The sequence below is a fragment of the Megalopta genalis genome, chromosome 1 (genome assembly GCF_051020955.1).
Source record: "Megalopta genalis isolate 19385.01 chromosome 1, iyMegGena1_principal, whole genome shotgun sequence".
Taxonomy (NCBI): domain Eukaryota; kingdom Metazoa; phylum Arthropoda; class Insecta; order Hymenoptera; family Halictidae; genus Megalopta; species Megalopta genalis.
The window spans coordinates 28,474,209-28,499,099 of NC_135013.1; the positions used below are offsets into that span (position 1 = coordinate 28,474,209).

The window sequence follows — 24,891 nt, forward strand, 5'->3', positions numbered from 1 at the left end:
TTTTCCCGTCAGATTGCGTCTGCGGTGATCGCTTAACTTTCAAAATCGTATAAAATATTGAATTCTCGAAAGGATCGTCTTCGCGATTGTCCCCCGGAACAAAGATTGCATTCCCGTTCTCGCAAACGAATATTCTCTTCCGCGTATTTGGTCGGCGACAGGCTAACGCTCCGGCGAATTCTATATCCCAAATTGATAACCTCCGTTGCAATATCCGGCAACGCGAAACAAATTTCCCGAAATATTTGCGAATGTACCGAACCCGGTCGATTGCATTTATTTGCGTAATAATCCCGTGTTCACCGGGGCTACTTCTGTATTTTATTTTCCCGAGCGTTTACTCGCGCGAGATGGATTGCATCGAAATTCGCGCGTAGTGATTCGCTAACAAATTACGGTAAAAAATGCGTTTCCTAGATCTCGTTAATTTATATGCGTACCGAAAGTATCATTGAAATGGTTTGACGTACAGCCAAGGTTAGGTATAGCCACTGAAAGACGTCAAAATGATGTCGAAAAGATGTTAAAATGATTCCTGGTTGAAATTCGTGTGAAACTGCTGTTTTCTCGGACTTTAAATGTTAACAGCTCATAACTAGACTGCGGATTTAATGCAGTTATGACAGAAGTGCGTAGATCAGATGCAAAACTGCAGAAACATTGGAAGAATTTAAGGATATTGCTACATTAATTCCAACTTATTATAATTATTAAGAGAGACAAAATATTTTCATCTAACTCATGTTTCTTATAATTAAAACGGACAACTTTCATTTTGCATAAAGATCCACTTTTTACTTATCGCAACGTCAACCGATTTCGACGAGATTTCCAACGGCGATAATAATCGAAAAGCGAAAGCTTACGGATTCGCGGCACCCCTCAATCCGAACAATGTATCGAATCGAAGATTCCAACTGAATGGACACGGATCCGAAACCAATCGCGGCGGGTTGTTTAATTCGCGCGAAACCGGCGAGTTTGTGCAACGATAAACGGATCGCGCGCGGGTTCGCGATAAAATGGCCGAATTTGCTGGACACACCCGACGCGATCGGAAAACCCGTAGGTCCCGTGGATCGTTTGTAAAGCGGGACCGCTTAAAACCTTCCAGCTCGCGAGCTCGTCTCGTAAAGTTATGAACAAAGTTCCGCCGGGATTCAATTGCGACCCCTGCATGTTTGCCTGCACCGCGCACCCGCGATTTTTGGCTAGTGATATTTCGAAGCTTGCGAATTTACGCGAACTAATTTTCGCACTGCAAGTTGAATATTCCCTCGATATTCCGAGCGTTTCATTTTTCACGGATGTTGATTGTCGAAACGAACCGCGTGCAAACGAATAGTAATTCCTTAATAGGATGATTTGAGCGTTGCTCGACACAGTTTGCAATTTCATCTCGTGTACCAGAAGTTCTTGACAACAAAATTCTTGACTCTATCTTGACAATCGGAGACGATACGATACATATAATAATGCATAAGTATTATACGTGACGATCGATTCTTTAATTAAATTTTTGAATTTAATAAATTCCAAAACAAAGGTTCGCAGAGAAGAATAAAAGAGCGTAAAAATCTCGCGTCATCTTGAAAGCTCGATAATCGAGGTACGACTAATTAGTTAGAATAAACGAGATTCTATCACAGCGACAAAACATTCGAGGGTGCAAACCGGGTGTCAAAGAGGAGCTTTTGGTACTCGACTGGATTTAATCCTTGTTCAAAGTTCTTTCAAAGGATAGACTCTCTCGACGAAGCGTGGGACGGAACTTTTGTTTGCCGTTCGAGGAAGTACACGGAGAGCCGATAGTAGAATACGGTTCGTTGAGGGAAAAAATACCGTGAAGTAACTGCTTGCTTCTCGGCCGAGCGTCGCCTAAATCGTCGTCTCGGGACGAAGACGGCTTCTCGCTGTGAACTTTTCCATCAGCCAGTCACCAGCTCTGCACTCGCACTGCGGAAACATGCCTGACAAACGATCTGGTCCCGGTTTCTCGCGCGATACGCGTCATTTTACTCTCATTCACCGTTGCCGAGCACAAAAGGAGGATGAAGATACATCCGCTTGACTGCGCGAACGTTCTCTCGATACTGTGCGCGCGTGTTGGGACGGTTGCGAGCTGCGAAATGAGTTGCGACTCTAACGCGAAGTCGCCGACTAGGCCAGGCCATACGTCGAACGAGTTCTCAGTCGGGACAGCTGAGTGAAATACGAAGATCGTGCCCGAGCACGGTGGTGTTGCAGCTTTTCACTGCGTCCTCGTTCTTGGGTTTTTAGCTGTCAAACGGCTATTTGATGCGAAACAAATATTTACATAGTAAATATTGAAGAACGCGTCGTTTCGATCATTCCACATTCTGAGTACAGTAATGTCTCCCTAATTGACGCTCAGATTGCGCACAAAAATGGACGATTTGGGAAGAGGAGATACGATTATTCGAGTCTTGAAAAGGCACCGCATAGCTCGATTAGTCGTATCTCCTCTTCCTGAATTGTCCATTTTTGTGGACAATCCGAGCGACAATTAGAGAGACATTACCGTATTCGCGAAGTGTGCGGCTCCATAAAATTCTTTTTATGTCTCCGCTGATCGCAGTTTAAACCGCGGTAAACTGCGCGAAAACCGCCGCGCGCGGATTCACAATGAGATCCGCGAAGTAGCCGTAATATTTACCTAACAATTTCTTGTTCGTTTTCTTTTTCATTTCACAATACGCGCAGGTAAAGGTACAACTATCTCGAAGTCGAGTAGATCATCTCGAAGGATAAATCGCGCCGCAGGAAAGGATGCGGCTAACGACGATCGCCAGCAAAATGGCGATTGTGGTCGATCGGCGATGATCGAGTAGCTAAATTGAATCCGACAAAAGGGAAGCAAAGGCTGTACCGAAGGGCTGAGAATAATACACGGAGGATATTCGATACGGTCTAGTCCCCTATTGTCAACGATGTTGAATCAGGACAGGACAATGGATTCTCTCTCCGAAGACATTCTATACGAAAATTTGTACTGTGCTCCATCTGGAAGATCCTCATCCATTTACATAAGATTCAACATTCCCGGCGCAATTCCCGCGAACCGGATTACTCCCGATTTAGCATGGCCGTCCGATACCCTTTGACTAGGTATTAAATGCAACATGAATATTTAATCATCGAGGGAACAGCAGTTCAAAGCTCATAAATGAATAAGCTTCGCGATCTCGGCGCTTCTTGCCGCGTTTAGATTGAATCCGCGCGCGAATCCTTCTCTCATTAGCCTTTCATTAAATAATTATACTGTTCCCTTATTGTAGCTTTCAACGACTAGCTAACGCAAGAAAGATAATGACCGGGGAATACCGGGGAACAGAAAGCAACGCGGAACGATGCCGGTTACAAGTTCGAATTCATTGAATTTAATTAGTGGTAGCCGTTCGTGGCTGTTTAAAGCTGATGTTAACCTGTTATTTCGTTGACTGCTTAATAAATGTTAGTCGAAGCTTTTTGCGAACCGTTTCGTTTGCTTGTTCGAGCTGCGGTTATCGAACACGCGAATGCGTGCATTCAAAACAGTGAGATTATATACACGTTTTTTTTTTCTTTTTAATATTCCACTGTGGAAGAAGAAAGTGCACGACAGTTTTAATTATCTGTAGAAATGTAAGAAAAGTTCCATTTTCAGAAAGGTCTGTATAGATTTTTAAAAAATTGTTTTTCCGCTGCTCTGCCATATATATAAATCAAATAGTTTCAATTCGTGGAAAAATCGTGCTTTCAAGAATGCGATATTGTAGGCCAGATTACAGTGCACAGAGATGCATGGACTAAAATTCCAGTCTCAAATTTCTTACGTACGGAGAAAAATTCGTGAAATGTGAAGTTTCGGAAATTATCAAAAATACGTGGAAAATTAAACAATAACGAAATCGTGCGTTCAAGAATAAATAAATCGTTGCAACGATGTCGCAGCAATGTCGCAATGCGAAGACTAAATTATCAGACATGGATTTATAAAATAGAACGAAGTCAACGAGTTCCAGAGATTCCGAGAAACTTTTAAAAACTTAAGGAATTTTTGGCAAAACTGTGCAGCGACGAACGTTCAAATTGTAAGGGCAGAGAATGTTTCTTGCCAGCAGAGAGTGAGAGAGAGAGAGAGAGAGAGAGAGAGAGAGCGCACGAACTGGATCCAACAAGAGTCACTTTCGCGGCAGAGTATCGACTAAGGAACGAACGGGAATCTCGAGCTGGAGCGTTTGTTCAGCCAGTGTGAACGGCTCTTTACGTCACTCGTGAACCGAGGCAGCAGGAAGTCCTCGCGATAAGAGCTCCCAAGGCGACTCGTTTTCCGCGTTCCGCGTTCCGATTTCGTGGCCCGGATACGTCCGGCTTAAAAATGCAGCCTGCCGCCTCTATCGTGCCGGTTAATTGAGAGCCGATTAAGCGCGACGCCTCGGCGCGGTCCTCGTTACCTGGCCGCCGCCTAAAGACGCCGATCTGCTTTGCATTAATTGAATCACGGTTCACGCGTTCGCGACTTCGCCACCAAAGAACAGTCGATAAACACCGTGCGCAACAAACTTTAACCTCGTCTACCGACGTCCAGCTGATTCCGGTTTGAGGAAACGTGTTCGAGATTTCGTGTGCGGCATCTTATCTCATTGCTTAATTATAATAGGAATAAATACATTTAATTTGAACACATTTCATTTGAACGCATTTAAAAGTAAACTGCGATCGTAGCACACGATTTCGTGTCTCGTGTTGCACGATTCGGGAACAAGTGTATAATTTAACGATTTTATATCAATTCAATTTGTGATTAATATATATATATATCGGCCGAGTTTTCCTGATCGAATCGAAGTTATGACGTTCCGTCGAGAACTACATACGCGTTTTAGCGCATTCTTATCGAAAAATCTCGTTTTTTTAAGTTATTCGCGATATCGTGGATATTTCTGTCGTTATCTAGCTGTGATTAAATCTTCTGGTGTTTTCTTCGATCGTTTTTAATGTTGGTCTCGCGATTAGGAAAATGAGAATCCTTTGAACGTGATAAAACTGTATATTGATATGAAGAAACATATTTTCAACATTGTTAGGTGCGATTGTGCAGAAAAATGGACAATTTGGGAAGAGGAGATATATATATTGATATATATATATATATCAATTCAATTTGTGACAGTTTGAAAGGAATCTCGGTTCGTCGACTTTCCCCGAGTACATATTTAATAAGTGACCGTAATCTAATGAACACACGAATTTGACTGTTTCGTTAATTAAGTGATTCTTCAAGCGAAAGCGAGCTAGATTGTTCTCGCAAACCGAGTGTTTACAAAATACGTAACAAGGTTGAAGTGGTGCTCGTTGCACGCTCGTTTCGTGATCCGCGAAATTTCGCCGGCGAGAACAAGGAAACTAGCGTGCGGGGAGCAAACGAGCGATCCGGCGACAGAGATCGAATAATTAGAGAAACCCAGCGGAGAGCTGACTTTCGATAACTATTTCAGCTAATTACTGCAAAATTCGTGCTCGTTAGAAGGGTCGCGCGGCGTGTTGCGCGGTGAAAACACCCGGGAGAACGGTTCGCTACGCGATTCGCTTGTTTCCGTGAAAGTGTTCGATGCGCGCCGGCTGATCGCGGCTCCCGGCTACATGCATACATCGCCGGGTGACGCGATTCACTTATTAATCGCCTTAACGAGCGACATTTAATTATTCGACGCGCGTGCAAGTTAATTCTCGCCAGCGGCGCGCGGTTACGCCGCCGCTTTCGGATCGTGAACGATACCGTTCCGATTTCAATTTGTCGAAATTCTCCGCCGTCGCTCGGCCAAAATTGTTCCTATCGTAAGCGACAAGTGAGAAATTTCATATCGGCGATAAAATTTGTACTCGATCGTCGAATTCGATTTTATTTCGACGCCGATTAATTGACGAACTTTGGGCAGATTCGCATTTTTTTCTGGAATTTAATTCTTGAGTGCATGGTCCTTCCGGAGACGATATGATATTTTTAATTGTGGAGAATGTGTATCACTCTTTTCATATGTATTTGATTTTTGTTCGTTCGACAGAGTGGACTGAAGTTGTGTGAGGTAATAAGGCTCGTTTCCAAGAATAATACTGTGTGCTCGACAATTTAATGGTATCCAATCTGATATTTTCTGAGCACAGCGATCTACGTCGGTCTCTTAAGAAAATCGTGGGGGAGATCACGAATCGATGATCCAGTATTTGATCTACTCTTTTATTTTCCAAGTATCTTTATTCTGACGCTCAGATTATGCATAAAAATGGACAATTTGGGAAGAAGAAGATGCAATTTTTAGAGCTTTGCACCTCGTTTATTATAGTTACCGATTCTTGACAGCTGTAAAAACGAGCCGCGAGGGTCGAATAATCGTATCTCCTCTTCCCAAATTGTCCATATTTGTGCACAATCTGAGCGTCAATTAGGGAGAATTTACTGTACATCTTTATCGCACCTAACAATGTTGAAAATATGTTTCTTCATATCACTATACAGTTTTATCACGTTCAAAGGATTCTCATTTTCCTAATCGCGAGACCAACATTAAAAACGATCGAAGAAAACACCAGAGGATTTAATCGCAGCTAGATAACGACAGAAATATCCACGATATCGCGAATAACTTGAAAAAACGAGATTTTTCGATAAGAATGCGCTAAAACGCGTATGTAGTTCTCGACGGAACGTCATAACTTCGATTCGATCAGGAAAACTCGGCCGAACAAATCGAACCCTACGGACATGCGGAAACATAAAATTCTAATCATACTCGAGCGGAACGAAGTAAAACCAACATTCGAACGGAACGCATGCAGATCTGCTCGCGGAAGCGTCGCGCCGGCACAGCGGAGCGCGCACGAAGATGGAGATATTTGTTTGAAATATTCATCGGCCGGGTAACAAGCATTATTCCGCGCATCCATATTTCATCGGTCGAATGCCGGCGCCTAGCGATCGTCCGGATTTGATCGTCGATCGCGACGATCGGCGGGAACGCTTCTCGGAAAGGCTGTCGCGGTGTTACGTGAACGGTGAAATCGCGTTTAACGTTTGATAAAACGATGCTCGCGTAATCCAGCCGCGGAAAGGGGCGAGGGGGATCGACGGGATCGCAGAAAGCGTGGGGGGGAAGGGGGGGTCAGAGAGGCAGGCTAGTTTCTGTTCAGCCAGCGCGAATCGTTCTCCAATTAATTAACTCGGACGATTGACAAAAGGAGCACCGACAGCAGGCCGGGCCGGCCATTGAGAACGGCCGGGGCCGACGGACCCGGTTGCACTTTCAAGCAATTACCATTTCATTAGCGACTTAATTAGTTAGGCGGAATAGATGCGGCCCGCGTGACCGGATAGACCGTGGCGATGCTCAAACGAGGAAGGTTGCTTATTGGGAGCCGGTCGAGAGAGCCGGGATTAACCGCTTCGGATGTAATTGAAATCGTGTTGGACGGCCAGATACTTGCTACTGGAAAGTCGGCTACTGTCCTATCCTCGGGGCTCGCTATCATGCGCGCCGCCAGTTAGAAGAAAACCTGGACAACGTTATTCGGTTGCCCGCAAGTTTATGCGGCTTTGTACAACTTCCTCTTTCGAACGTCACCTCTACGCGAATGGTTCGGTGCAAGCGATTGTTCGTACAAATTTACCGAGTCCCATTGGATCGTGTTTTTTTTGGACGTTCTTTTGATCGCTCGTGTACGATGATTGATAATTGGACTGCGAATTTGATGCATTTGTTGCCATAATTAGCAGATCGGGATACGTTCGAAGACTTTCAAACATGTGTTACAATGATACAATTCACTAAATTTATCAAGGGAAGGAGCATCATTATATTCGACTCCTGCTTCTTGTTATTAATACGACGATTTTTATCTTGCATAAAAATCCACTGTCTACTTATAACAATTACAGTCTCCTATATTTTGTGTGCGACGTGTTTTAACTGATACGATTAGTATTCAATTCTGAGATTTAAGCGTTGATTATATGTTGATTGCGTAACTGTTTCGTTCTAACACTATTGCGCGCTATTGCAGTTTATTATTGCACTTGTGTTGAGCGTATTATTGCACCATAAATGTTCAAATAATAGAACATTTCCTTAGCTTCCATGTCAAACTAAATGAATTAATTTACACGGAATACATTCAAATATCAGAGATTCGGATAATCGTAGTACCACTGTGCATGGAATAAATACATTTTCTTTAGAAATAATCTTTTATTAATTAGACGGTCTACTTTACTATATACTTACACATAATAAAGATCGTTAGTTTTGAGTGTTCAAGCACGAAACGTCTAAAATTTCCTAAAAAATAATCAAGAAAAACAGCATGCAATCGTTATCCAAAGATTTACGTTGCCGAAGAAGCAAATTTGTTTTCGTCGTCGCCCATTCGTTAGACGATCGTCAGTCGGTCATCAGGAGTCCGACGTCGAGCGTCTACTTCATTAGTAATTTAAAGCCAGCCGACGCGCTAACTCGAGCCCGATGAATTGATCCGATAATCGATACACGCTGTCTGCGAAGCGGAAAAAATTGGGTCCAGGTTGCACCCGCGGCCGAAATACAAGCATGTGCACACGAGTGCACGGGGGTTGGTTCAACCCCCTTTATACCCTTGTAACGTCACGGTGATATTCATGGCCGATTTCACGCTGAACGTGACACCATCGCACGGTCCTCGGTATGTTTGTCAGATTCCAGATCATTATTTATTCCTATTTATTATTTATTCAGCCCGTCGTCGACGGACCACGGATCTTTATGCAAAATCCCGCGAAAAAATATATATATATACGCGCGGATTTATTTTTCCTCGTGAAACAATATCGCACTCGTTTTTATAACTTTTTACGAAATATCTGCGAATAAACCCGCCGCCTCTTGCGTAGATTTCAATTATGCATTCGTACGCGATTGTTCAGTTTTACTCTTGCATCGATATTTGCATGCTCCGATAGTTTCCTGCGATTGTTTATTCAAATATTCTGTACGTTCTTCTTAAAAACTGCATTCGATTCGTACTTCTTTTAATCGTTGAAAATTGTTTGACGTTAGCGCGGTTTCTTTAATAATTGAAGAAAATACAAACATCTCTTTCTTACAGGAAATCATAGACGACAAAGAATTTTCAGTTCATTTTTCAGTATTTCATTGCTCAATAATTTAAAAAAGTCGCAGATAATATAATAGTATCCTAAATGTATTCTGAATAATAGAAAACTTTGTTCGACAATATTTTTGGCGTGTAAAAATAATTGTCAAACGTCCTAAATATTTCCTACGATATAAATGCGAGCTCGAACCTTGCGAATTCGCAAATGTTACAACGGTGTAAAAATATTGTTATCGACGCAGTGGACGATCATTCGAGTCTGTAGATAAATCGAGACATAGAGGAACCGAATCGCGAGAACTTTCGCAGACCTCTGGCCGGGGGTTCGGAACTCCTGTGTCAGGAAATTTATTAGATAGCAAGGATATGAACAGCTCGCGATGTAAACAGGTTCCCTCGCGAAGACGTGTGCGACATGTTGCTTTTTCATTCCGGGCTGAACCGCCGGTAATTCAGTTGCGCGAGTTACGTGCCAGTTGGAAAAATTGCGAGGACGAAGCGGAATTATAGAGAGAGCCCCGGGATGAATAATTCCGTTTTTGTTGTCTGCGTTGCCGCGATTTCCGTCTTTTTGTCCGCTGCAGCTTATTTTCGAGACACGGTGGAAAACGCTCTCCAAGAAGAATCAGCGGTTCTAGCGTATCAAACGTCAACAATCAGCAGAAACAACCCTTCATCGACTTTTATTACCAATACTTTGTAGAAGAAAAACTGCGCGTAAAGATGACACGAAGATGTGCACAAAGTTAAAATTGAAAGCCAGTTAATAAAAAGTCAGATGATAATTTTCGATACGATAAACATGGCCTCGTATTTAAATGGTTACAGTGGCGAGAGTGCATTAAACTTAAAATCCATGAACATTGTCTTAAAGTAGAGGTTTCAAACTTTAATGTAGAAAAAAGATCATCATCCTACGATGATTTTTCGCGGAGTTATCGCTAGTCAAAGTTGGCCAACTTTTATCCAAAATTTTTCTATGCTATAACTTTTTTTAGTAGTATATGTATAATAACGGTGTTCTTATCTAGGAGGAAACAAATTGTAGTGTCGGACGAAGATAAGAAACACGCATACAGTACCAACTGTCCAGTTGAATTATCTGTGAGACATTTGTTTGAAGCATGTTCTATTTGCAGAGATACGAGAAGGACTCTAAATGTCTAAAAAAAGAACTGCATAATTCCTTATCAAGAACGCCGTGGATATTTATGCAAAATAATGTTCTGCATCACTTGCAGGAAGCATCTAAATTTTAATAAATTGAAAATAATAATTATACTCTTGTCTCATATTTCGCCTATCCAATTTCTTCGCGAATGAAAACGAAAAGAATATGAAAATTCCTTTATCACTGGACCTACCGAGCCTAAATGCAACTAATGTATATCGTTTTATAATAATGACAGGTTTAGATCTGTTTAAACTTTGTACGATTTCTATTATAATATGTGCTGTGCAACATATTTATAAAATACGAAAAATTGTAAAAAAAAAATCAGAAACCAGACATCATTACTGATTTACTAATTAAAGTGTGGCAATGGAAGTACGTCACAAAAAGAGCATAATTTCTGTAACTATTCTTTAGAAAAGTATAATCACTCCTTAGAATACTGAACATGCAGTTTAGTGCACTATGACGAATATATTCGAGAAAAGAAGCCTACCGAAAATTGAATTTTTGTATCATAAATGAAACAATGCCCGATTAGCACACAGAATACAGCAAAGTTAGGTTAACTTCATCTTTCCGGGTACTTTATCTTTCCAATTATTTCACAATTTTCTCGGTTCCCGAACAAATTATGATCACGACCGATCGCGGTTAATCAGCCTGAGCATAGATTTCGGCTCGGGCCAAGTAGCTTCGCCAATTAATTATTCCTTCGATCGGGGCGGTTGGTTGCCGATGGGATCACAAGCAGAGAATAACGCGAAACAAGCGGCTTCCTCGCGGTGATTAATCGTTATCTCGATGACTATCGGCCGGTCGAGCGGTTACGATCATGTGAACCGCCACTTCCTTTGGCCGGTTACAGTAATTCACCGCCAATAAATCGGCTTGCCTTTGATTTATCGCCGATGAACCTCCGAGGAGCTTCCTGAATCTCGAGACGGTCCCGGCTGCTAAGCAGCTGACAATTAACCCTTATGCAACGGTGATCGTTAGGCTAATATGATATAGGCTAATGTGGATCAAAGTTGACGATCGATCGGAGAACAGCATTTATATGAACTCGATGCATTCGATTCGGAGTGGTTCGATCACTTGTTCAGTGGAGAATGATGCTCGTTTTTTGAGTAACTAGATAAAGAGAGAGAGAGAGAGAGAGAGAGAGAGAGAGAGAGAGAGGAGACAGTAAATATATCACGAGAATTTTTAAATATTCTTGTATTACTTTTAATGTCTATTTTGCTCCTGTTTCTCACGATTCATATAGACAATTTTTATTTGTAATAATGATTTACGAGGTTCGTTCTGATACTTTCATTATTCATCCATTTTCTACACCTAGATTGGGTCTAGGTAATTATCGAATTCCATCATGACAGTGCTCCAATTTGATGCACACATTCGAACCGCAGTATTGTGAGTAAAAATTTGCACGCATCATTTTTGCAATTATTTCTGATGAAAGCCGTGGAGCTAACGAGAACAACTCGGTAAAATCGGTTTTGCGCGATCAGAATACAATCCAACGTGGAAAACTTAATTTATCAACAGCTGCTGAAAAGTTTGGAAATGTTTCCACATTATGCTTGTCCAATTAAAATGTGCCGCAATAGAAACGTATTCTCTGCGAAACTTTTCAGCCGCACAGAAAATGAATCGCAGCGAATTAATCGCCGTGCCACTGGAATAACAAGAATGATTAAAATCGGACCACCGCGTTCGGATGAAATTGACCTGGCCGCTGCACGAAAAATAAACAATGCTTTCCGATCCCGCGATTGCGGATCAAGTGGATCGTTAAATACGCGCGAATCGTTCTCGAGGATTGTTGCCGCGCTTCACGCCGCCATAAATTTCACTTTGCAGAACTTGTTGCTGCTACAAATGCGCACGATACGTTTCCGCGGAGTGTTTTTCTCTCGTCCGAGTGAAAACGGTAACATTCGAGGAAATCCCTCTACTCGGCGCCTTAACAACGGATGACGTCAAATGCGTGTCGAAGCGAATGTTTCCAGTCGAAGCGATCCGCGTGTCAATTCGCACATTTTCGATCGGATTCGTTTCATCGGATCGGCGATTTTAAGGTAACGATAACAGCTTTCGGAAGGTTTCGCTAAAATTAATCTGCGCGGACGTAGAGAATCGGAGGACGAGAATTTTATGAAATCATTTGCGAACTTCCTTAACGATTCGCTTTCTTCGACGCCGTGCTGCCACTTTCCGAAGAATTTTCAATAACTCGCGAGGACGCCATCGTACCCCCTTTACCGTGATTTTGTAATATACTGGTAATTATGTACAGATTGCATTGTTCAAAAGGATCTTTAACATGATAATGATGCCGTTTTTACGACGTTCTTAATGTCTTTAACGAAACTTTCAACGTTGCAGTTCTGTTATAATACAATTCTTTTGTTTTAGCTTCCGGGGCATCATCAAATATGTTTTCTAAAAATTAATAACAATTCTACGTTCGTGAAGGAAAAGCTTAAATGCGTTCGAAAACCTTGTAAAAATGAGAAGCTGATAAAAAGACTTTCTCAGACGGTGTGAAGATTTGAATCGTTTCCTTAACATCGGAGCACGAAAATGTGCTTTTTTATTTTTCTAATACAATCACGAAGCTTCCCCATAGATCCGCCAAAACGTTCCGTAAAATCGAGTCTAAAATTGAACTCACCCACGTCTACTAAAACACCGGAACGCCTGTTCGCGCGATTCGAAATTCACAGAAGAGAAACATCGCGCGGCGAATCTGTCAAACTCGTCCGCGAGGAAATCCTCCGTTTCCACTGTATCTTTTAATCATTAACGCGACCTTAATCGACGAGTTCGTACAAATCTCGCGGCCATTTGCATTCGGCCGTCGTAATCACAACATCGTCTGGCCGACAGTTGGCCGCATAAATTTTCCGGGACGCGAACGTCCGAGAGGAATATTTTCCCCGCGAGTGATCGTTAGCGGTACGAAAGCTGTTCCCTCCGGTCGGGTACCGATAAAACGGGGGGAGAGGGAGGGTGGGGAGAGAGATCGACCTGCCTCGGAGGCGCATCGGATAAGCGTTTTATGGGATCCCGTAACCCGTTGTCGATCCGTGAGCTCCGATAGAAAAATTCCACCCTTCGACGGCGAAGGGAAAAACCTGTCGCGATGTACCGAGATACACCGACGATCTTCATAGAACGGTTAAAACAGTTTCCCATGCGTTGCGGAAAGCGGCCGACAATCTTTTCCAATCCCTCGCTCGATAAAAGCTCGCGAACTATTCTTTTTTATGGAAAGGGGAGTGGATATTTGATAACTTTCCATGGACGATGCTCTCTCACGGAGTCAGGCCGTGTCCTTCGACCTTTCGATCTCGCCCTCGCAAGTCGCATTTATTTTCTACTCCCTTTCCAGTTAGATGTTTTGTGTCGTGTATGAAACTTATGCTTGACACAAGTCTTCTATGCTTCTGCTTGCGAAACGATGTTAAGTTTATATTCATCGGATCTTTAATCGCATTTTGTTATTCCGTTTCTTCGGCGTTCGCTGTTCTTCCGATCGTTTCTTTTCTGCAGAATATTTTCATTGTTGTTGGACGAATTATCGATATCCGTCGCAAAAGACGACATCATGCTTCTGTCACGTTTACGTGGAACGTGTAGTGGGAGAGTAATCGATGCCAAAAGGTTTTAAACATTTTATGGAGATGCTTTCTCTGTAGAGACGACATTGTTCCCGTGCTTTTATTAAAGGGAATAGAAATTATGATAACGATTGCAGCTTGATTGCGAGCGAAAATTGAATCGGTATAAAACGTGCAATATCTTGTGCTACTTTATTTTTATTAGACGCGTCGATTTCCATTCGAAATTTATTCCGTTTCGCGACTTTTAGTAACGGCCGCGAGTCGTAAACCATAAAAGATATCGAAAATAAATTTCAACCAGTTTCAATGTATTTGTAAAAAACCGTGTATCCGTACAAATGATTTTTTTCCGTAAAGAGAAATGCAGACAGAATTTACCTTTTACGATTCCTAAGACTTCATTTATTTAACCCACGTCATTTGCAAGCTTCGAAAAGCTGTTAATTAAATTCACATTGTGCGCATCGACACGTAAGAATTTTTTCCGAAACTGCAGAATTTATTTTACTCGATTTTGGGAGCGTACGAGCACTGAAAACGCGTTTTATTTAAACAATTCTGGAATCAAACCTGCAATTACAGATGAAATTACATTTAAATCGGCTTCAAACTTAAAGAAACCTGCCGATAGTAATTCGATTCATTGGCGACGTACACAACAAAATATGAGCTCGATGGACACTTGTGCTTGATGCTCGTTTTTTAAGTAACTACTGAATAGGATTTTATGCATTTGTGGCAAAATTGAAAAAGGAAAATTGATAGAGAAGATAGTAAATATATCGGGAGAATTTTAGAATATTTTTATCTCGTTCTTTTTATTTTATATTGTTATATTATATTAAGAATAAAATTGAGGCTCGTATCACAAATTCAGGTTTCAAAGCGTCGGTCAGACAATCGACTGCAGTTTTTCGCGGAAAATCTGCGATCTTCGCAGAGGAACACCTGGACATTGTGCGCTTTATTCGATTTCCTCTCGCCAGCAGCGAATCAAAGGTTGCGCGACGGTGTCGGATCGCAGATGTTACGAATTTCCGCAACCGAAAGTTCCGGAAAACTGCGCCCTTTGAAACGTGACTCCTCGGTGCGAGGGAACACGAATCGCTGGCGAACGAGAATCAGTTTCGATTCGAAGCGTCTAATTCGTGCAGTTTAACCGCGTCGCAACTGCAGCGACGCGGAGCACGGTGTGAGCGAGTCGAAGAGGATCGAGTGAGATCGTTTTTCAGGAAAATAAATCTAGGAATCATTTCTCCGATTTTTCCGTGCGCTTCGCCACCTTCCCTTTTTCTCCGTTCCGCGAAAGAATTTGATTCCCCCTCTAAATATTGATGTAATCGTAATTGCTCCTGTGGTCTCCGAGCGAAACGTTCTAAATGGATCGAGCGTTTCTATTTCCGTAGGCTGTTTCATTACAGTCGGAACGAAGAAGATGTTCCTTTCGTCAGCTAAAATAAGTGTTTCTGACAATGTCGGAATAAAAGTATCGTTCCGTCTCCGTAACTTTTGTGCAATTTTAACGGCACACGTTTGCTAAACGCAAATTTATTATTTCAACTTATTGCTCGGTAGCGCGAGATTTTATTCTTCCACTCTTTGTGATTCAAACGTTTGTTTATCGTGATTTTTGATTGCTGCAGTTCCAAGAGATTTGATTTGAACGTACTGTGTTATTGCTCGTAGGTATGTTCAGAAGTGGAGAATACCATATCTCTTGATTTAGTTCCGATTTACAGTTAGCAGTACCCGTACGCGGCTCTCGTTCCTTTGGATTAAGTTTGTAATATTTATTTTGCTGCGGCATGAAGTCATATGTAAATTAACGAGGATCAAAAACACGAGCGAAAGCCTTGGAATCGGAGCCTGCACGGGCTCCGGCGTATCCTCATTAAAAGTGCACGTTATAATATCAGAAATTTAATCGCATCGCATCATTAACATAATCAGTACTACATGAGAAATCGACTCGGACCTCCTTCGTTTACACGCTTCAATAATAGATCCGGATGCCTCTGGCCCCCGTCAGGATACGGACCATTAACGATAAAGCTGCCGTTTTCCAAGCCTTCGCAATCATTTTGCATTTTTTGGTCACGTACTTCGTCGGAGATCACGAGAAGAATCTAGATAATCGATGTTCCTTCGGAACAGAAACTAATTTAGTTAGTTATTTCGATTTCGTCTGTAGTTCGAATTGTTTCGAACAAACATTCACGTAAGACAATTATCCGAATGAATTCTTTTTAATCGAACGTTCTACTCGAATAAATATTCATTATTCGTCGTTAATTATTTTAGCTGTTTATTCGAATCATTTCTTTTGTTCGAATAAATTATTCTATCTATTTATTCGAGTAACTTGTTATTCGAATAAATTATTCGCATAATTCTTTAATCGAATAAATTATTTGAACGAATTATTCGCTTGATTCTCTGTTGGAATAAATTGTTCGAGTAATTCTTTATTCGAATGAATTACTCGAATAATAATAGAATACTCATTAATTTCGGAATACAGAAACGGAAAAGCACGTAACTCGTGATCAAATTACCAGACAGTTTTACGAGCACGTGCCTTAAAAATCGAATTCGAATATACATTTTCGAAAAGCGTCGTCGCAAACGCGACGACTAAGAGTGAATCGTGCAAAAAGAATATAATTGCATTTGTTTCCTAAATTGCACACAAGAATCCGTGCAGAAATCTGTCAAACTGGAAACAAATTTCTGGGATGAGTCGTTGATTTTAACCCTGCTTCCTCGCAATGTTGAATCTTTAATCGATTTCGACTGCCATAATCGGGGGCAACGAAGGCTCGCGACCAAAGCGTTTAAATCCGCAGAGGCTCGTGCTCGTCGGACGGCATAGTTTTCTTCGACGTAGGCCGCGTCCTCGGCGCAATTTTCCGTAATAGGACGCTTTTCGGGCCGGGAGATCCGACGTCGGGCGCAGACCGCGTGAAAGGAGCACCGTTTTCCGGTGAATCGCGGCGTTGATACGCGTTATCGAGTAACCGTCATTAAAGTTCCGCGCGTCGATTATGAAACCGTCGCGGCGGCCGCGTCGACCCTCCGTCAGACGGTTCGCTCGCAAAGAAACGAAACGCGCCGCGGCGTTCGGTGAAAAACGTCCGCGATTTTCGTTCGAAGCGGAAGCAAAGCTTCGGGTGAAAAACATCCGCGATTTTTGCTTCGAACGAGAGCAAATTTTTCGGCGAAAAACATCCACGATTTTTGCCTGCGAACGGAAGCAAATTTTTTGGCGTGAAACATCCACGATTCTTGCCTCAAGGGAATGCAAATTTTTTTGGCAGAAAAACATCCGCGATTCTTGCTTCAAAGGGAAGCATAGTTTTCGATGAAAAACATCCACGATTTTTGCTTCGAACGAAAGCAAATTCCCGCTGTTTCGTATAGTATTTCGAGAATTCACGCTCGCTGGATGGTAGCTTCTTTTCACACGTTTTCAAACGCTTTGTGTTCGAGTATTTTTATTTCTATCGATTTCTCGTAACTGATACTTCCGGATTTATTTCTGTTACGATTTCTGTCGTTTCGAAAATTATTTGACAGACGCAACACAAGGTTAATGTAATTCACGTAACTCGTGGATTTGGCCACGGAAAGCTGTTACATTCATTTATCCAAATTGTGTCTGTATATTTCGAATTTTACGTTAAAATTGACACGAACGCTATACAAAAGAATATTAAATAATGATCGTATAAAACCGGACAACTTTCGCACTGAATTTTTAATTGGAAAATACATGGACAAAAATCACTGTGTATACAATGAAGCAGAAAAATTGTTGGCGGAGGTATAACGGTGATAAAAATTCGCTGAAAACGATAGTGAACGACGAGTTCGCGCGTTTTCCTCAATTAACGAGAAGAATTTTATCGACAGATTCCGACGCGAGGATTGATAAATATGTCAAGATACAATTTACATCTTCTTCCAACATTGTGTCTAACAAAATAAAGAGAAAGCGATTGCAAAGCCGCGGCAAGACCAATGGAAACTTCGATAGATCTTAAAAGCCTGGCGATCAGTCTTCGTCGCAGCTGCAACACGCAAAAAGTACCACAACAAACTGATCCACCGGTCCTTCGATCTGCATAAAACACAGCTCTCGCGGAACATGAAACAGGCAAAGAAGTATCAAACTGTATACACCGTCAGGTGGGAAGAGATATGTATCTCTTTCACGTCACGTCGCTGACGACCATCCCCGCACTTTAAATCCGCACAATCAACGAGCACTCCTATAGATCTTCTCTTCCAACTGCTCTCGTCAAACTCTCTCGCCGCTCGAAACCGTGAAACAATCGCGACACACGAAGCAAACATAAATACGCGAAATTCCTGCAGCCTCTCGGATCCATATCGAACGGATCGCTCGAGAAAAAATCCACATTTCGCTGAACAACGAACAACAAACAAGCGATTTTCCTATCAAAATAAAAGACAGGAATTGAAACGCAACAAGAACAACAACAACAACAACAACAACGAGAACAAATGCAATGAGACAAGGAAAAAAGTAAAAGAGATTCGAGATAGATGAAACATCTATGCAAAATATATATATAAAGTTTTCTGGCGAATTAGCGTTCGCGCTCTTCGAACAACAAGTATATCCGGCTTCCGCGTCAAATTAACGCGGCGATTGCGGGCCGAGTGGATCGTTAAGTGCACGGAACGTTCTCGTGGATCGTTGCCGCTAGGAATTACACTTTGCAGAACTTGTTGCGGCGACAGATGCGCACAATAATTTTCCACGGGACACGATTGTCCCGGTCAATGCTTAGCGGCGAACGAGAATCCATGTTTCGTTCGGCGAGGAACGACGATAAAACGATCGATTTGAAAGAGAATTCGAGCGATTTGAGAGGCACATCGAGAACAACAACGAGAGCGGAAGTAAAGAAGAGAAAGAAAAGAAGAGAAAAAAATGAGATATGATTTGGAAGGATCCATCGTGAACACTCACGAGAGAAGGGAGCAATCGAGAGCGGTGCGCGCGGTTTTCGCGAGGCGGAGCGCGCGGTTCGCGGGATCGGACCGACTTGGACAGTTCGGAGAAACTGTCGGCACTGTGACGCTGAACGAGGGGTTTTCTACCCCCTAGTACCGCCACCTGAAGCCGCAGGGGGTCCTTCGGGGTGCCTGGCTCTGTGTGAGTCGGGACGCACACGCTCGCAGAGCCGCGCGCTGATCTCGAGCCGGCCAGGAGACTTCGGCGTTTCCATGGCGATCATTTGATGCGCGCGTGCCGCCCCACGCCGGTGCATGCGCACCCTCCGAACAGAGCACCACGCTCGCAACAGGTTTTGTCCGGCAGCCCCGGAACAGAGCTGCCGCCGCCGGGGTGCCCGGATCCGGACCATCGATCTCTCGATCCCTCGCCTTCCCTCGGAACCCACGCGCGCCCGCGGATTTTCAGGGCCAACCGCGCGGATCGCCCGGTCCATTTTCGTCCGGGGGTAACTCGGCTCGCTGTGGCTCTCTTCGCACCGTCTTCCCAGCTATTTCGGACACCCGAAGAGCCGCCGGATTTTCGAGGGGATTTCGGAAGATTGTTCAAAACGAGTATCGAAGGTGATTGAGGAACTTCTTCGGGTTGGTTGAGGGTTGCGGACTTTTCTCGAGGACTTTTGCTGATCGATCGAGCTACCGATGTCGGGTCCTTCGGGGTCAATCATGATCCCCTTGGATCGAGTGGAATTATCTGTAGTGACTGCTTGCTGGTGTCTTCTTTGGTGCTGTCTTTGGAACAATTTGTGGAACCTGAAGGGGGACGATGAGTTTTCAAAATGTGCTAAATTGTGTGCTTTTGTTCAGGTTTTTGGTCGATTGATCGAGGTGTCCTGATCGTCGATTGATCCTTAATCGCATGCGAGCAACTTGACTTTGGACTCTTCAGATTCGATCGTGAATGATTCATCCGATCCCGTCGGAACATCGACATTCAGCTGTTTCCGGTGCGTTCTTTAATACTAACTCTAAAGCAATGTTTCGAAACCTGAAGTGATTGGAAAACATTCGAAATTGTGTACTTTTACCGAGGATCCTGGTTGATCGATCGAAGTGTTCACCTTCATTCCATTTACTTTAAGCTATCGCTGACGATCATCTTGATTTTGGGTTCGTCAGGGCCGTCCACGAACGACCCGGTCCACAATTGTCGAGTCGGAACTTCAAATCAGCTTCTCCGATACGATCTTCAGAGTAGTTCGGAACCCCTATAAAGGTCGTTTGAGGATTTCAAAGTAGGATCCGTGACCGAAAAGGCTTTTGATAGCTAAAAGGAGGTAAGTAGTTTCATCAGTAAATTGCTTGATCCAGATCCAGACTTTTATGGCGTTGCATCTAGAGCAATTCGAAAGAACTGGCGTGTTCCTTTGAGGATTTTTGAACGTAATTTTCATTGAATTTAAAAATGTTCGATTGAGCTTTAGTCTCTTGGAAAATAATAAGCTTCGGTTTCGTGGAATTGTTTCTCTAAGAGCTCGGTTCTCGAGAAAAATTTGCCTCAACATCCGCGGTTTCTGAAATAACTTCGTGACAACGATTAGTTTGCAGAATTGATCTCGGTTCCGATTGCCACCATCCTCCTTTGGATCTTCTGAATCTGCCGAGGGTATCAGTTTCCATAGTTCGAAGTGTTTTTGCTACTGCGGTGCTCGGAACCTCGCGCGATAGCGTTTTCGGAGGATTTGAAAGCGAGGATCAGTTTGTTCGAGGATTTTCAGCAATGCAAAGATGCTCTCATGCGATCCTGGCGATCGTAATCGTCTCATCCAAGTCCATCGTTTTGCGTTCGATCCTTATTTTCTTCCGATTAAAGACAAAATAACGAGCCACGTGCGCTCATTTAGGCGCTTTCAAATATACGATTGTCCAAATTGTGCGTCACATCAAAATACAGTGACAGACCGACTGTCCCCGCTGCATACAACTTTGCGTCTTAATAACTGGCGTTCATGTTCACATAAGTGGCTTCCCGGAAAGCTCGGATCCACAAAACCGGACATTGACGAAAATTTCAATCGTATAAACGGAGTTCAGCTAACTAGAGTTCTACCGTAAGATCGAAAGCAAACAGTATCATTCGTCATATCGAATTTCAATTTAACCAAAGGGTTAATTCACTTACCGAACGACTGCATACGACCGAAATGCACAGATCGAGCCGCGACCAGACGCCGATACATCTAATTGCCGTCAAAAGCTGCTTGTGTGCCGTCAAAATGTCCGACAGGTTAATCAATCTATAATAGTTGATGAATCAACGAAGAGACAAACTCCGACCGAAAAGCGTCGAACGCGTCGAGGTGCTTTAAAAGCCGAGCCCGCAAACAACGAGGATCGATATCACGGGCAGAAGAACGCAGAGACAAATGATAATCCGACAGAAGAAGAATGCGCCGGGTCGGGCCGCCGCAAGTCGGCTTCCCGTTCGACGCGAATTGACGAATTGCCCGCAGCCCATCGACTTCTATGGAAATCGAATCGCGCCAGCTCGTTCCCGACAAAAAGACCACCGGTCTTTACCCCCCTGAGGGGGCGCGTCGACGATTTATCCGATTTCCGAGAGAAAAAGTTGGGAATCTGCGACGGGGCGGCTCGAGCCGGGCCGGGCCGGGCCGGCCGTCCCTCCGGGGCGCGACGGTTTCGATAACTCCGGGTCGGTTTTGCATCGGGAAGGACCAGCTCCGTTGGAAAGCCAACTTCGTCGCACGGATGCTCCGAGGAAGTCCTAGAAATATCGCGAGCCATTTAACTTGTCGGGATTTCCCGATGATCACCGGTCCAACGCCTCGCATTTCTCGGGGGAGATCCCGAGCGTGCGCGTATCCATGGGAAATAGATGTCCTCCGGGATCCCTTGCTCGTGATTTCGAGAGGAATGTTATCGGGCGGGCAGGAAAGTTTTGATTGTGCTGCTTACGGCACCATCTTCCCGGGAAGGAAAGCTTCGATCGCGTCATTTCTAGTAGCGGTCATTGATTCGAGGGGTACTTTGTACCTTAACGGTGCAAAGAAATCGATGATTTTTTTATTTTCTTGAAGTTTCAAGTGCGCGAAATGTTATGTGAAAGCGATACATTTCGAACGTTTAACGACCCAGGGTAATGCCTGAAAGATCCGACTTTATCAGAGAGAAAAGTTAACGAAGGAACTTCTTTCGTGTTTGCCTAGAAGCTGCATTTCTCGACCTGGTCGTCATGAAATCTCCGCAACTGTGCATCCGATTTACCTCGTTAGTCGTTTCTTCGTCTCGGATGCGTAACAGGAAAAGCATGAATCATGGACGTCATCGACTGCGGATTTTGAAAAGGACCTTGTCATGTAGGACCGGCATTTTTCTATATTTCGGAATGAAAACTTAGACAGGTCTGACACAGCGCTTTTTCCCTAATGAGAGGCCCATTGTGCTTTCACATGGCTCTCGGGAAGGTTAAGGGTTAAAGGTAACACAGTTTATAAATATTGAGGCCATATTGAAGCTAAATTCGGTGATTATCAAAATTATGAAGAAATTTTTCTCGTAAATGATTGAATGAATTGCATTGCCGAAGCAACTATTATAATCAAAAATCTGCACAATCTAAGTAAATAGGATTGATTGATTTCCTTACGGATTACAAGTGGTCGATTTCCTTATACCTCCCATGTTATACGATAAAATAAAATAGATAAAATAAAACAAGGAAATAAAATGAAACACAATCGAATAAAATGCAATAAATTGAGCTCAGATGAAATTTATACAACGAATTGAACGTTATACTATAATAATAGTATGTTTTATATAATAATAATATTATTATAGTATAACGTATACTATAAATATACTATAAACATACTATAACATATTTTATACTATACATATAAAATATACTATAATAATATTATTATATAAAATATACTATTATTATAGTATAACGTTTAATTTATTTTATTTAATAAAACTATTGATACTATGAATAGCAACTATCAACTACATATTTGGTTTCGATAGGTTTAATGTTAACGATTTGAAATAACGACAGACAGTCCGCGAAAGTATTCCTCGAACTGCGAGTCCCGCTCACCATAATATTTGAGGCTGCCGCGATGTTTCGCGACTTTTGAATATTGCAGAACGCCGCGACGTCTAGATTTGATCCAACGGCTTCCTGCGTCCATTATTCAGGCGCATCCGCACGATTCACTGTCCGAATAATGCAAGGCGTGTGCGAAACTGACCACATGGCGGCTCCGGGCCCTTCGAACTGCCAATGGAGGTCTCGTAGGAAACGAAAGGATAATAAAATCGAGCGGCTCGCTTTTTATCGTTCCATTATTCTTATTTAGACCGTTCGCAGTTCGACGATTCCTCATTTTATAGCGGTTCTCAAACGTTCGTCGGACGTGCGAAGAAATTGCATTAGTTCGAAATTTTCCTCTTCGCCTTTCCTTTCCTCCGCTTTTTCTACCGGCACCTCGACACTTTGACCTTTTATTTCACGATCGCGTATTGATCCACGGAGATTCACGGGTTCGTAATCTTTAGGTTAGAGAGCGTAATTTCGACTATCCCCTTTGCGATCGATCTTGCAAACGCGTATCGATCATCTTGTGCTCTTCTAAGCTGAAAACTCTGTGCTCGACTGTTTCGCAATTACGCAACCGAGTATTCTTTGCACGCTTTTTCTAGTAAAATCCTTCGAATAAACAATGTTACCTCTCCGATCGTTCAATTAAGTGTGCAAAATTTCCATGGACGTACGCGGAAAAATGGAAAACCGAGATCAAAGTTCATCTTCCCTGTCGAACTCGTTTCCAAATCGAACAAGAATTATTCCGATTGTAAATGTACATTTATATATATATTATATATATATATATTTATTATATTATTTATTATATATTTCTATTTATATATATTATATATATTTAATATAATAATATTAATATATTATATAATTAATTTATTATAATAATATTTAATATAATTAAATATATATATTTATATTTATATTATTACACATATTTGTATTACGAATATTTACTCGATGTACGTGTCACTTCGTGCGACTTTTATAAACAGCCGCCTTCAGCGTTAAAACTGTCCCGCACTTCTAATTTCCTGCGCGAAACGACCGTGCCCGTAACTTCGGTTGACGCGCATCGAAATCGACGGAACCCGCCCCAACGCGAAACGTTTATGAACGGCGAGAACTTAAATTGTCCAATGATTTATCGAATGTAAACGAGTTTACGGAAATCGTTCCGCGGCAACTTTTAATGACGATCCGAGCATCCGGAGTGCCATTCGGAGTAATCAACGCAACTTTTTCCCCGGGGGCAGTGTTGCGGCAGCAAGAATCCAAGTTTCACGGTCGCGCGTTCATCGATGAGCCTTCGTCCCGGCCGCGCTTCTCGAGTTTTAATTAACTCCGCGACGTTTGCGCGCCGTCTGCAGCCGGTCGCGCCGGCCGTCCAGGCGTTCTGTCGCGGATATTTGAAATCGTCGTCGCTCGCAGCCGTCGACACCGACGTGCACAGCGTTTCGTTTCCCGAACCGCTTCTCTTCCTTTGTGCTCGCGCGGAAACGGCGTCCCCGAACGAGCCGCGCCGCGCTTCTATCATCGCCGTGGCTCGCCGTAAAATTCCGTTTCCTGCTTGCTCGCGAATTCGCCGACCATGAACCAGCACCTACTCATTTCCCGGTTATCGTATCACGCTTATCGGCCGGTTTCGCCGTGGGACTCCGCGTCCTTTTCCATCGGCGCCGCTCACTTCGGGAACCTCGCCGTCTCTCCCTCTTTTTCCATTCTTCCCGCTCCCCCGGCTCTCCGTCTCGCCTTCTCGAGTCGACCCTCTTTCCGGCTATCCTTCTCCAACCCGTTCGTTCGTGGCTTGCTCTCGTGTCGCGTGT

At 43.0% G+C, this 24,891-nt stretch overlaps 1 protein-coding gene across 6 annotated transcripts in view; it reads right to left on the bottom strand.

Annotated features, from left to right (window-relative positions):
• LOC117222301 (ras-related protein Rab-37) overlaps nucleotides 1-24,891 on the bottom strand; it is a 172,929-nt gene that overhangs the window by 61,806 nt on the left and 86,232 nt on the right. The window contains exon 1 of one of the 6 annotated variants that reach the window (XM_033473933.2): nucleotides 18,956-19,033. The exons of 4 other annotated variants lie outside the window; for them this stretch is intronic. The gene's annotated coding sequence lies outside the window, so the exon portion shown is untranslated. Of the gene's footprint in view, nucleotides 1-1,842; nucleotides 2,067-18,955; nucleotides 19,034-24,891 lie in introns of those variants that run through there. One more of the 6 variants, XM_033473932.2, reaches the window with a different exon arrangement.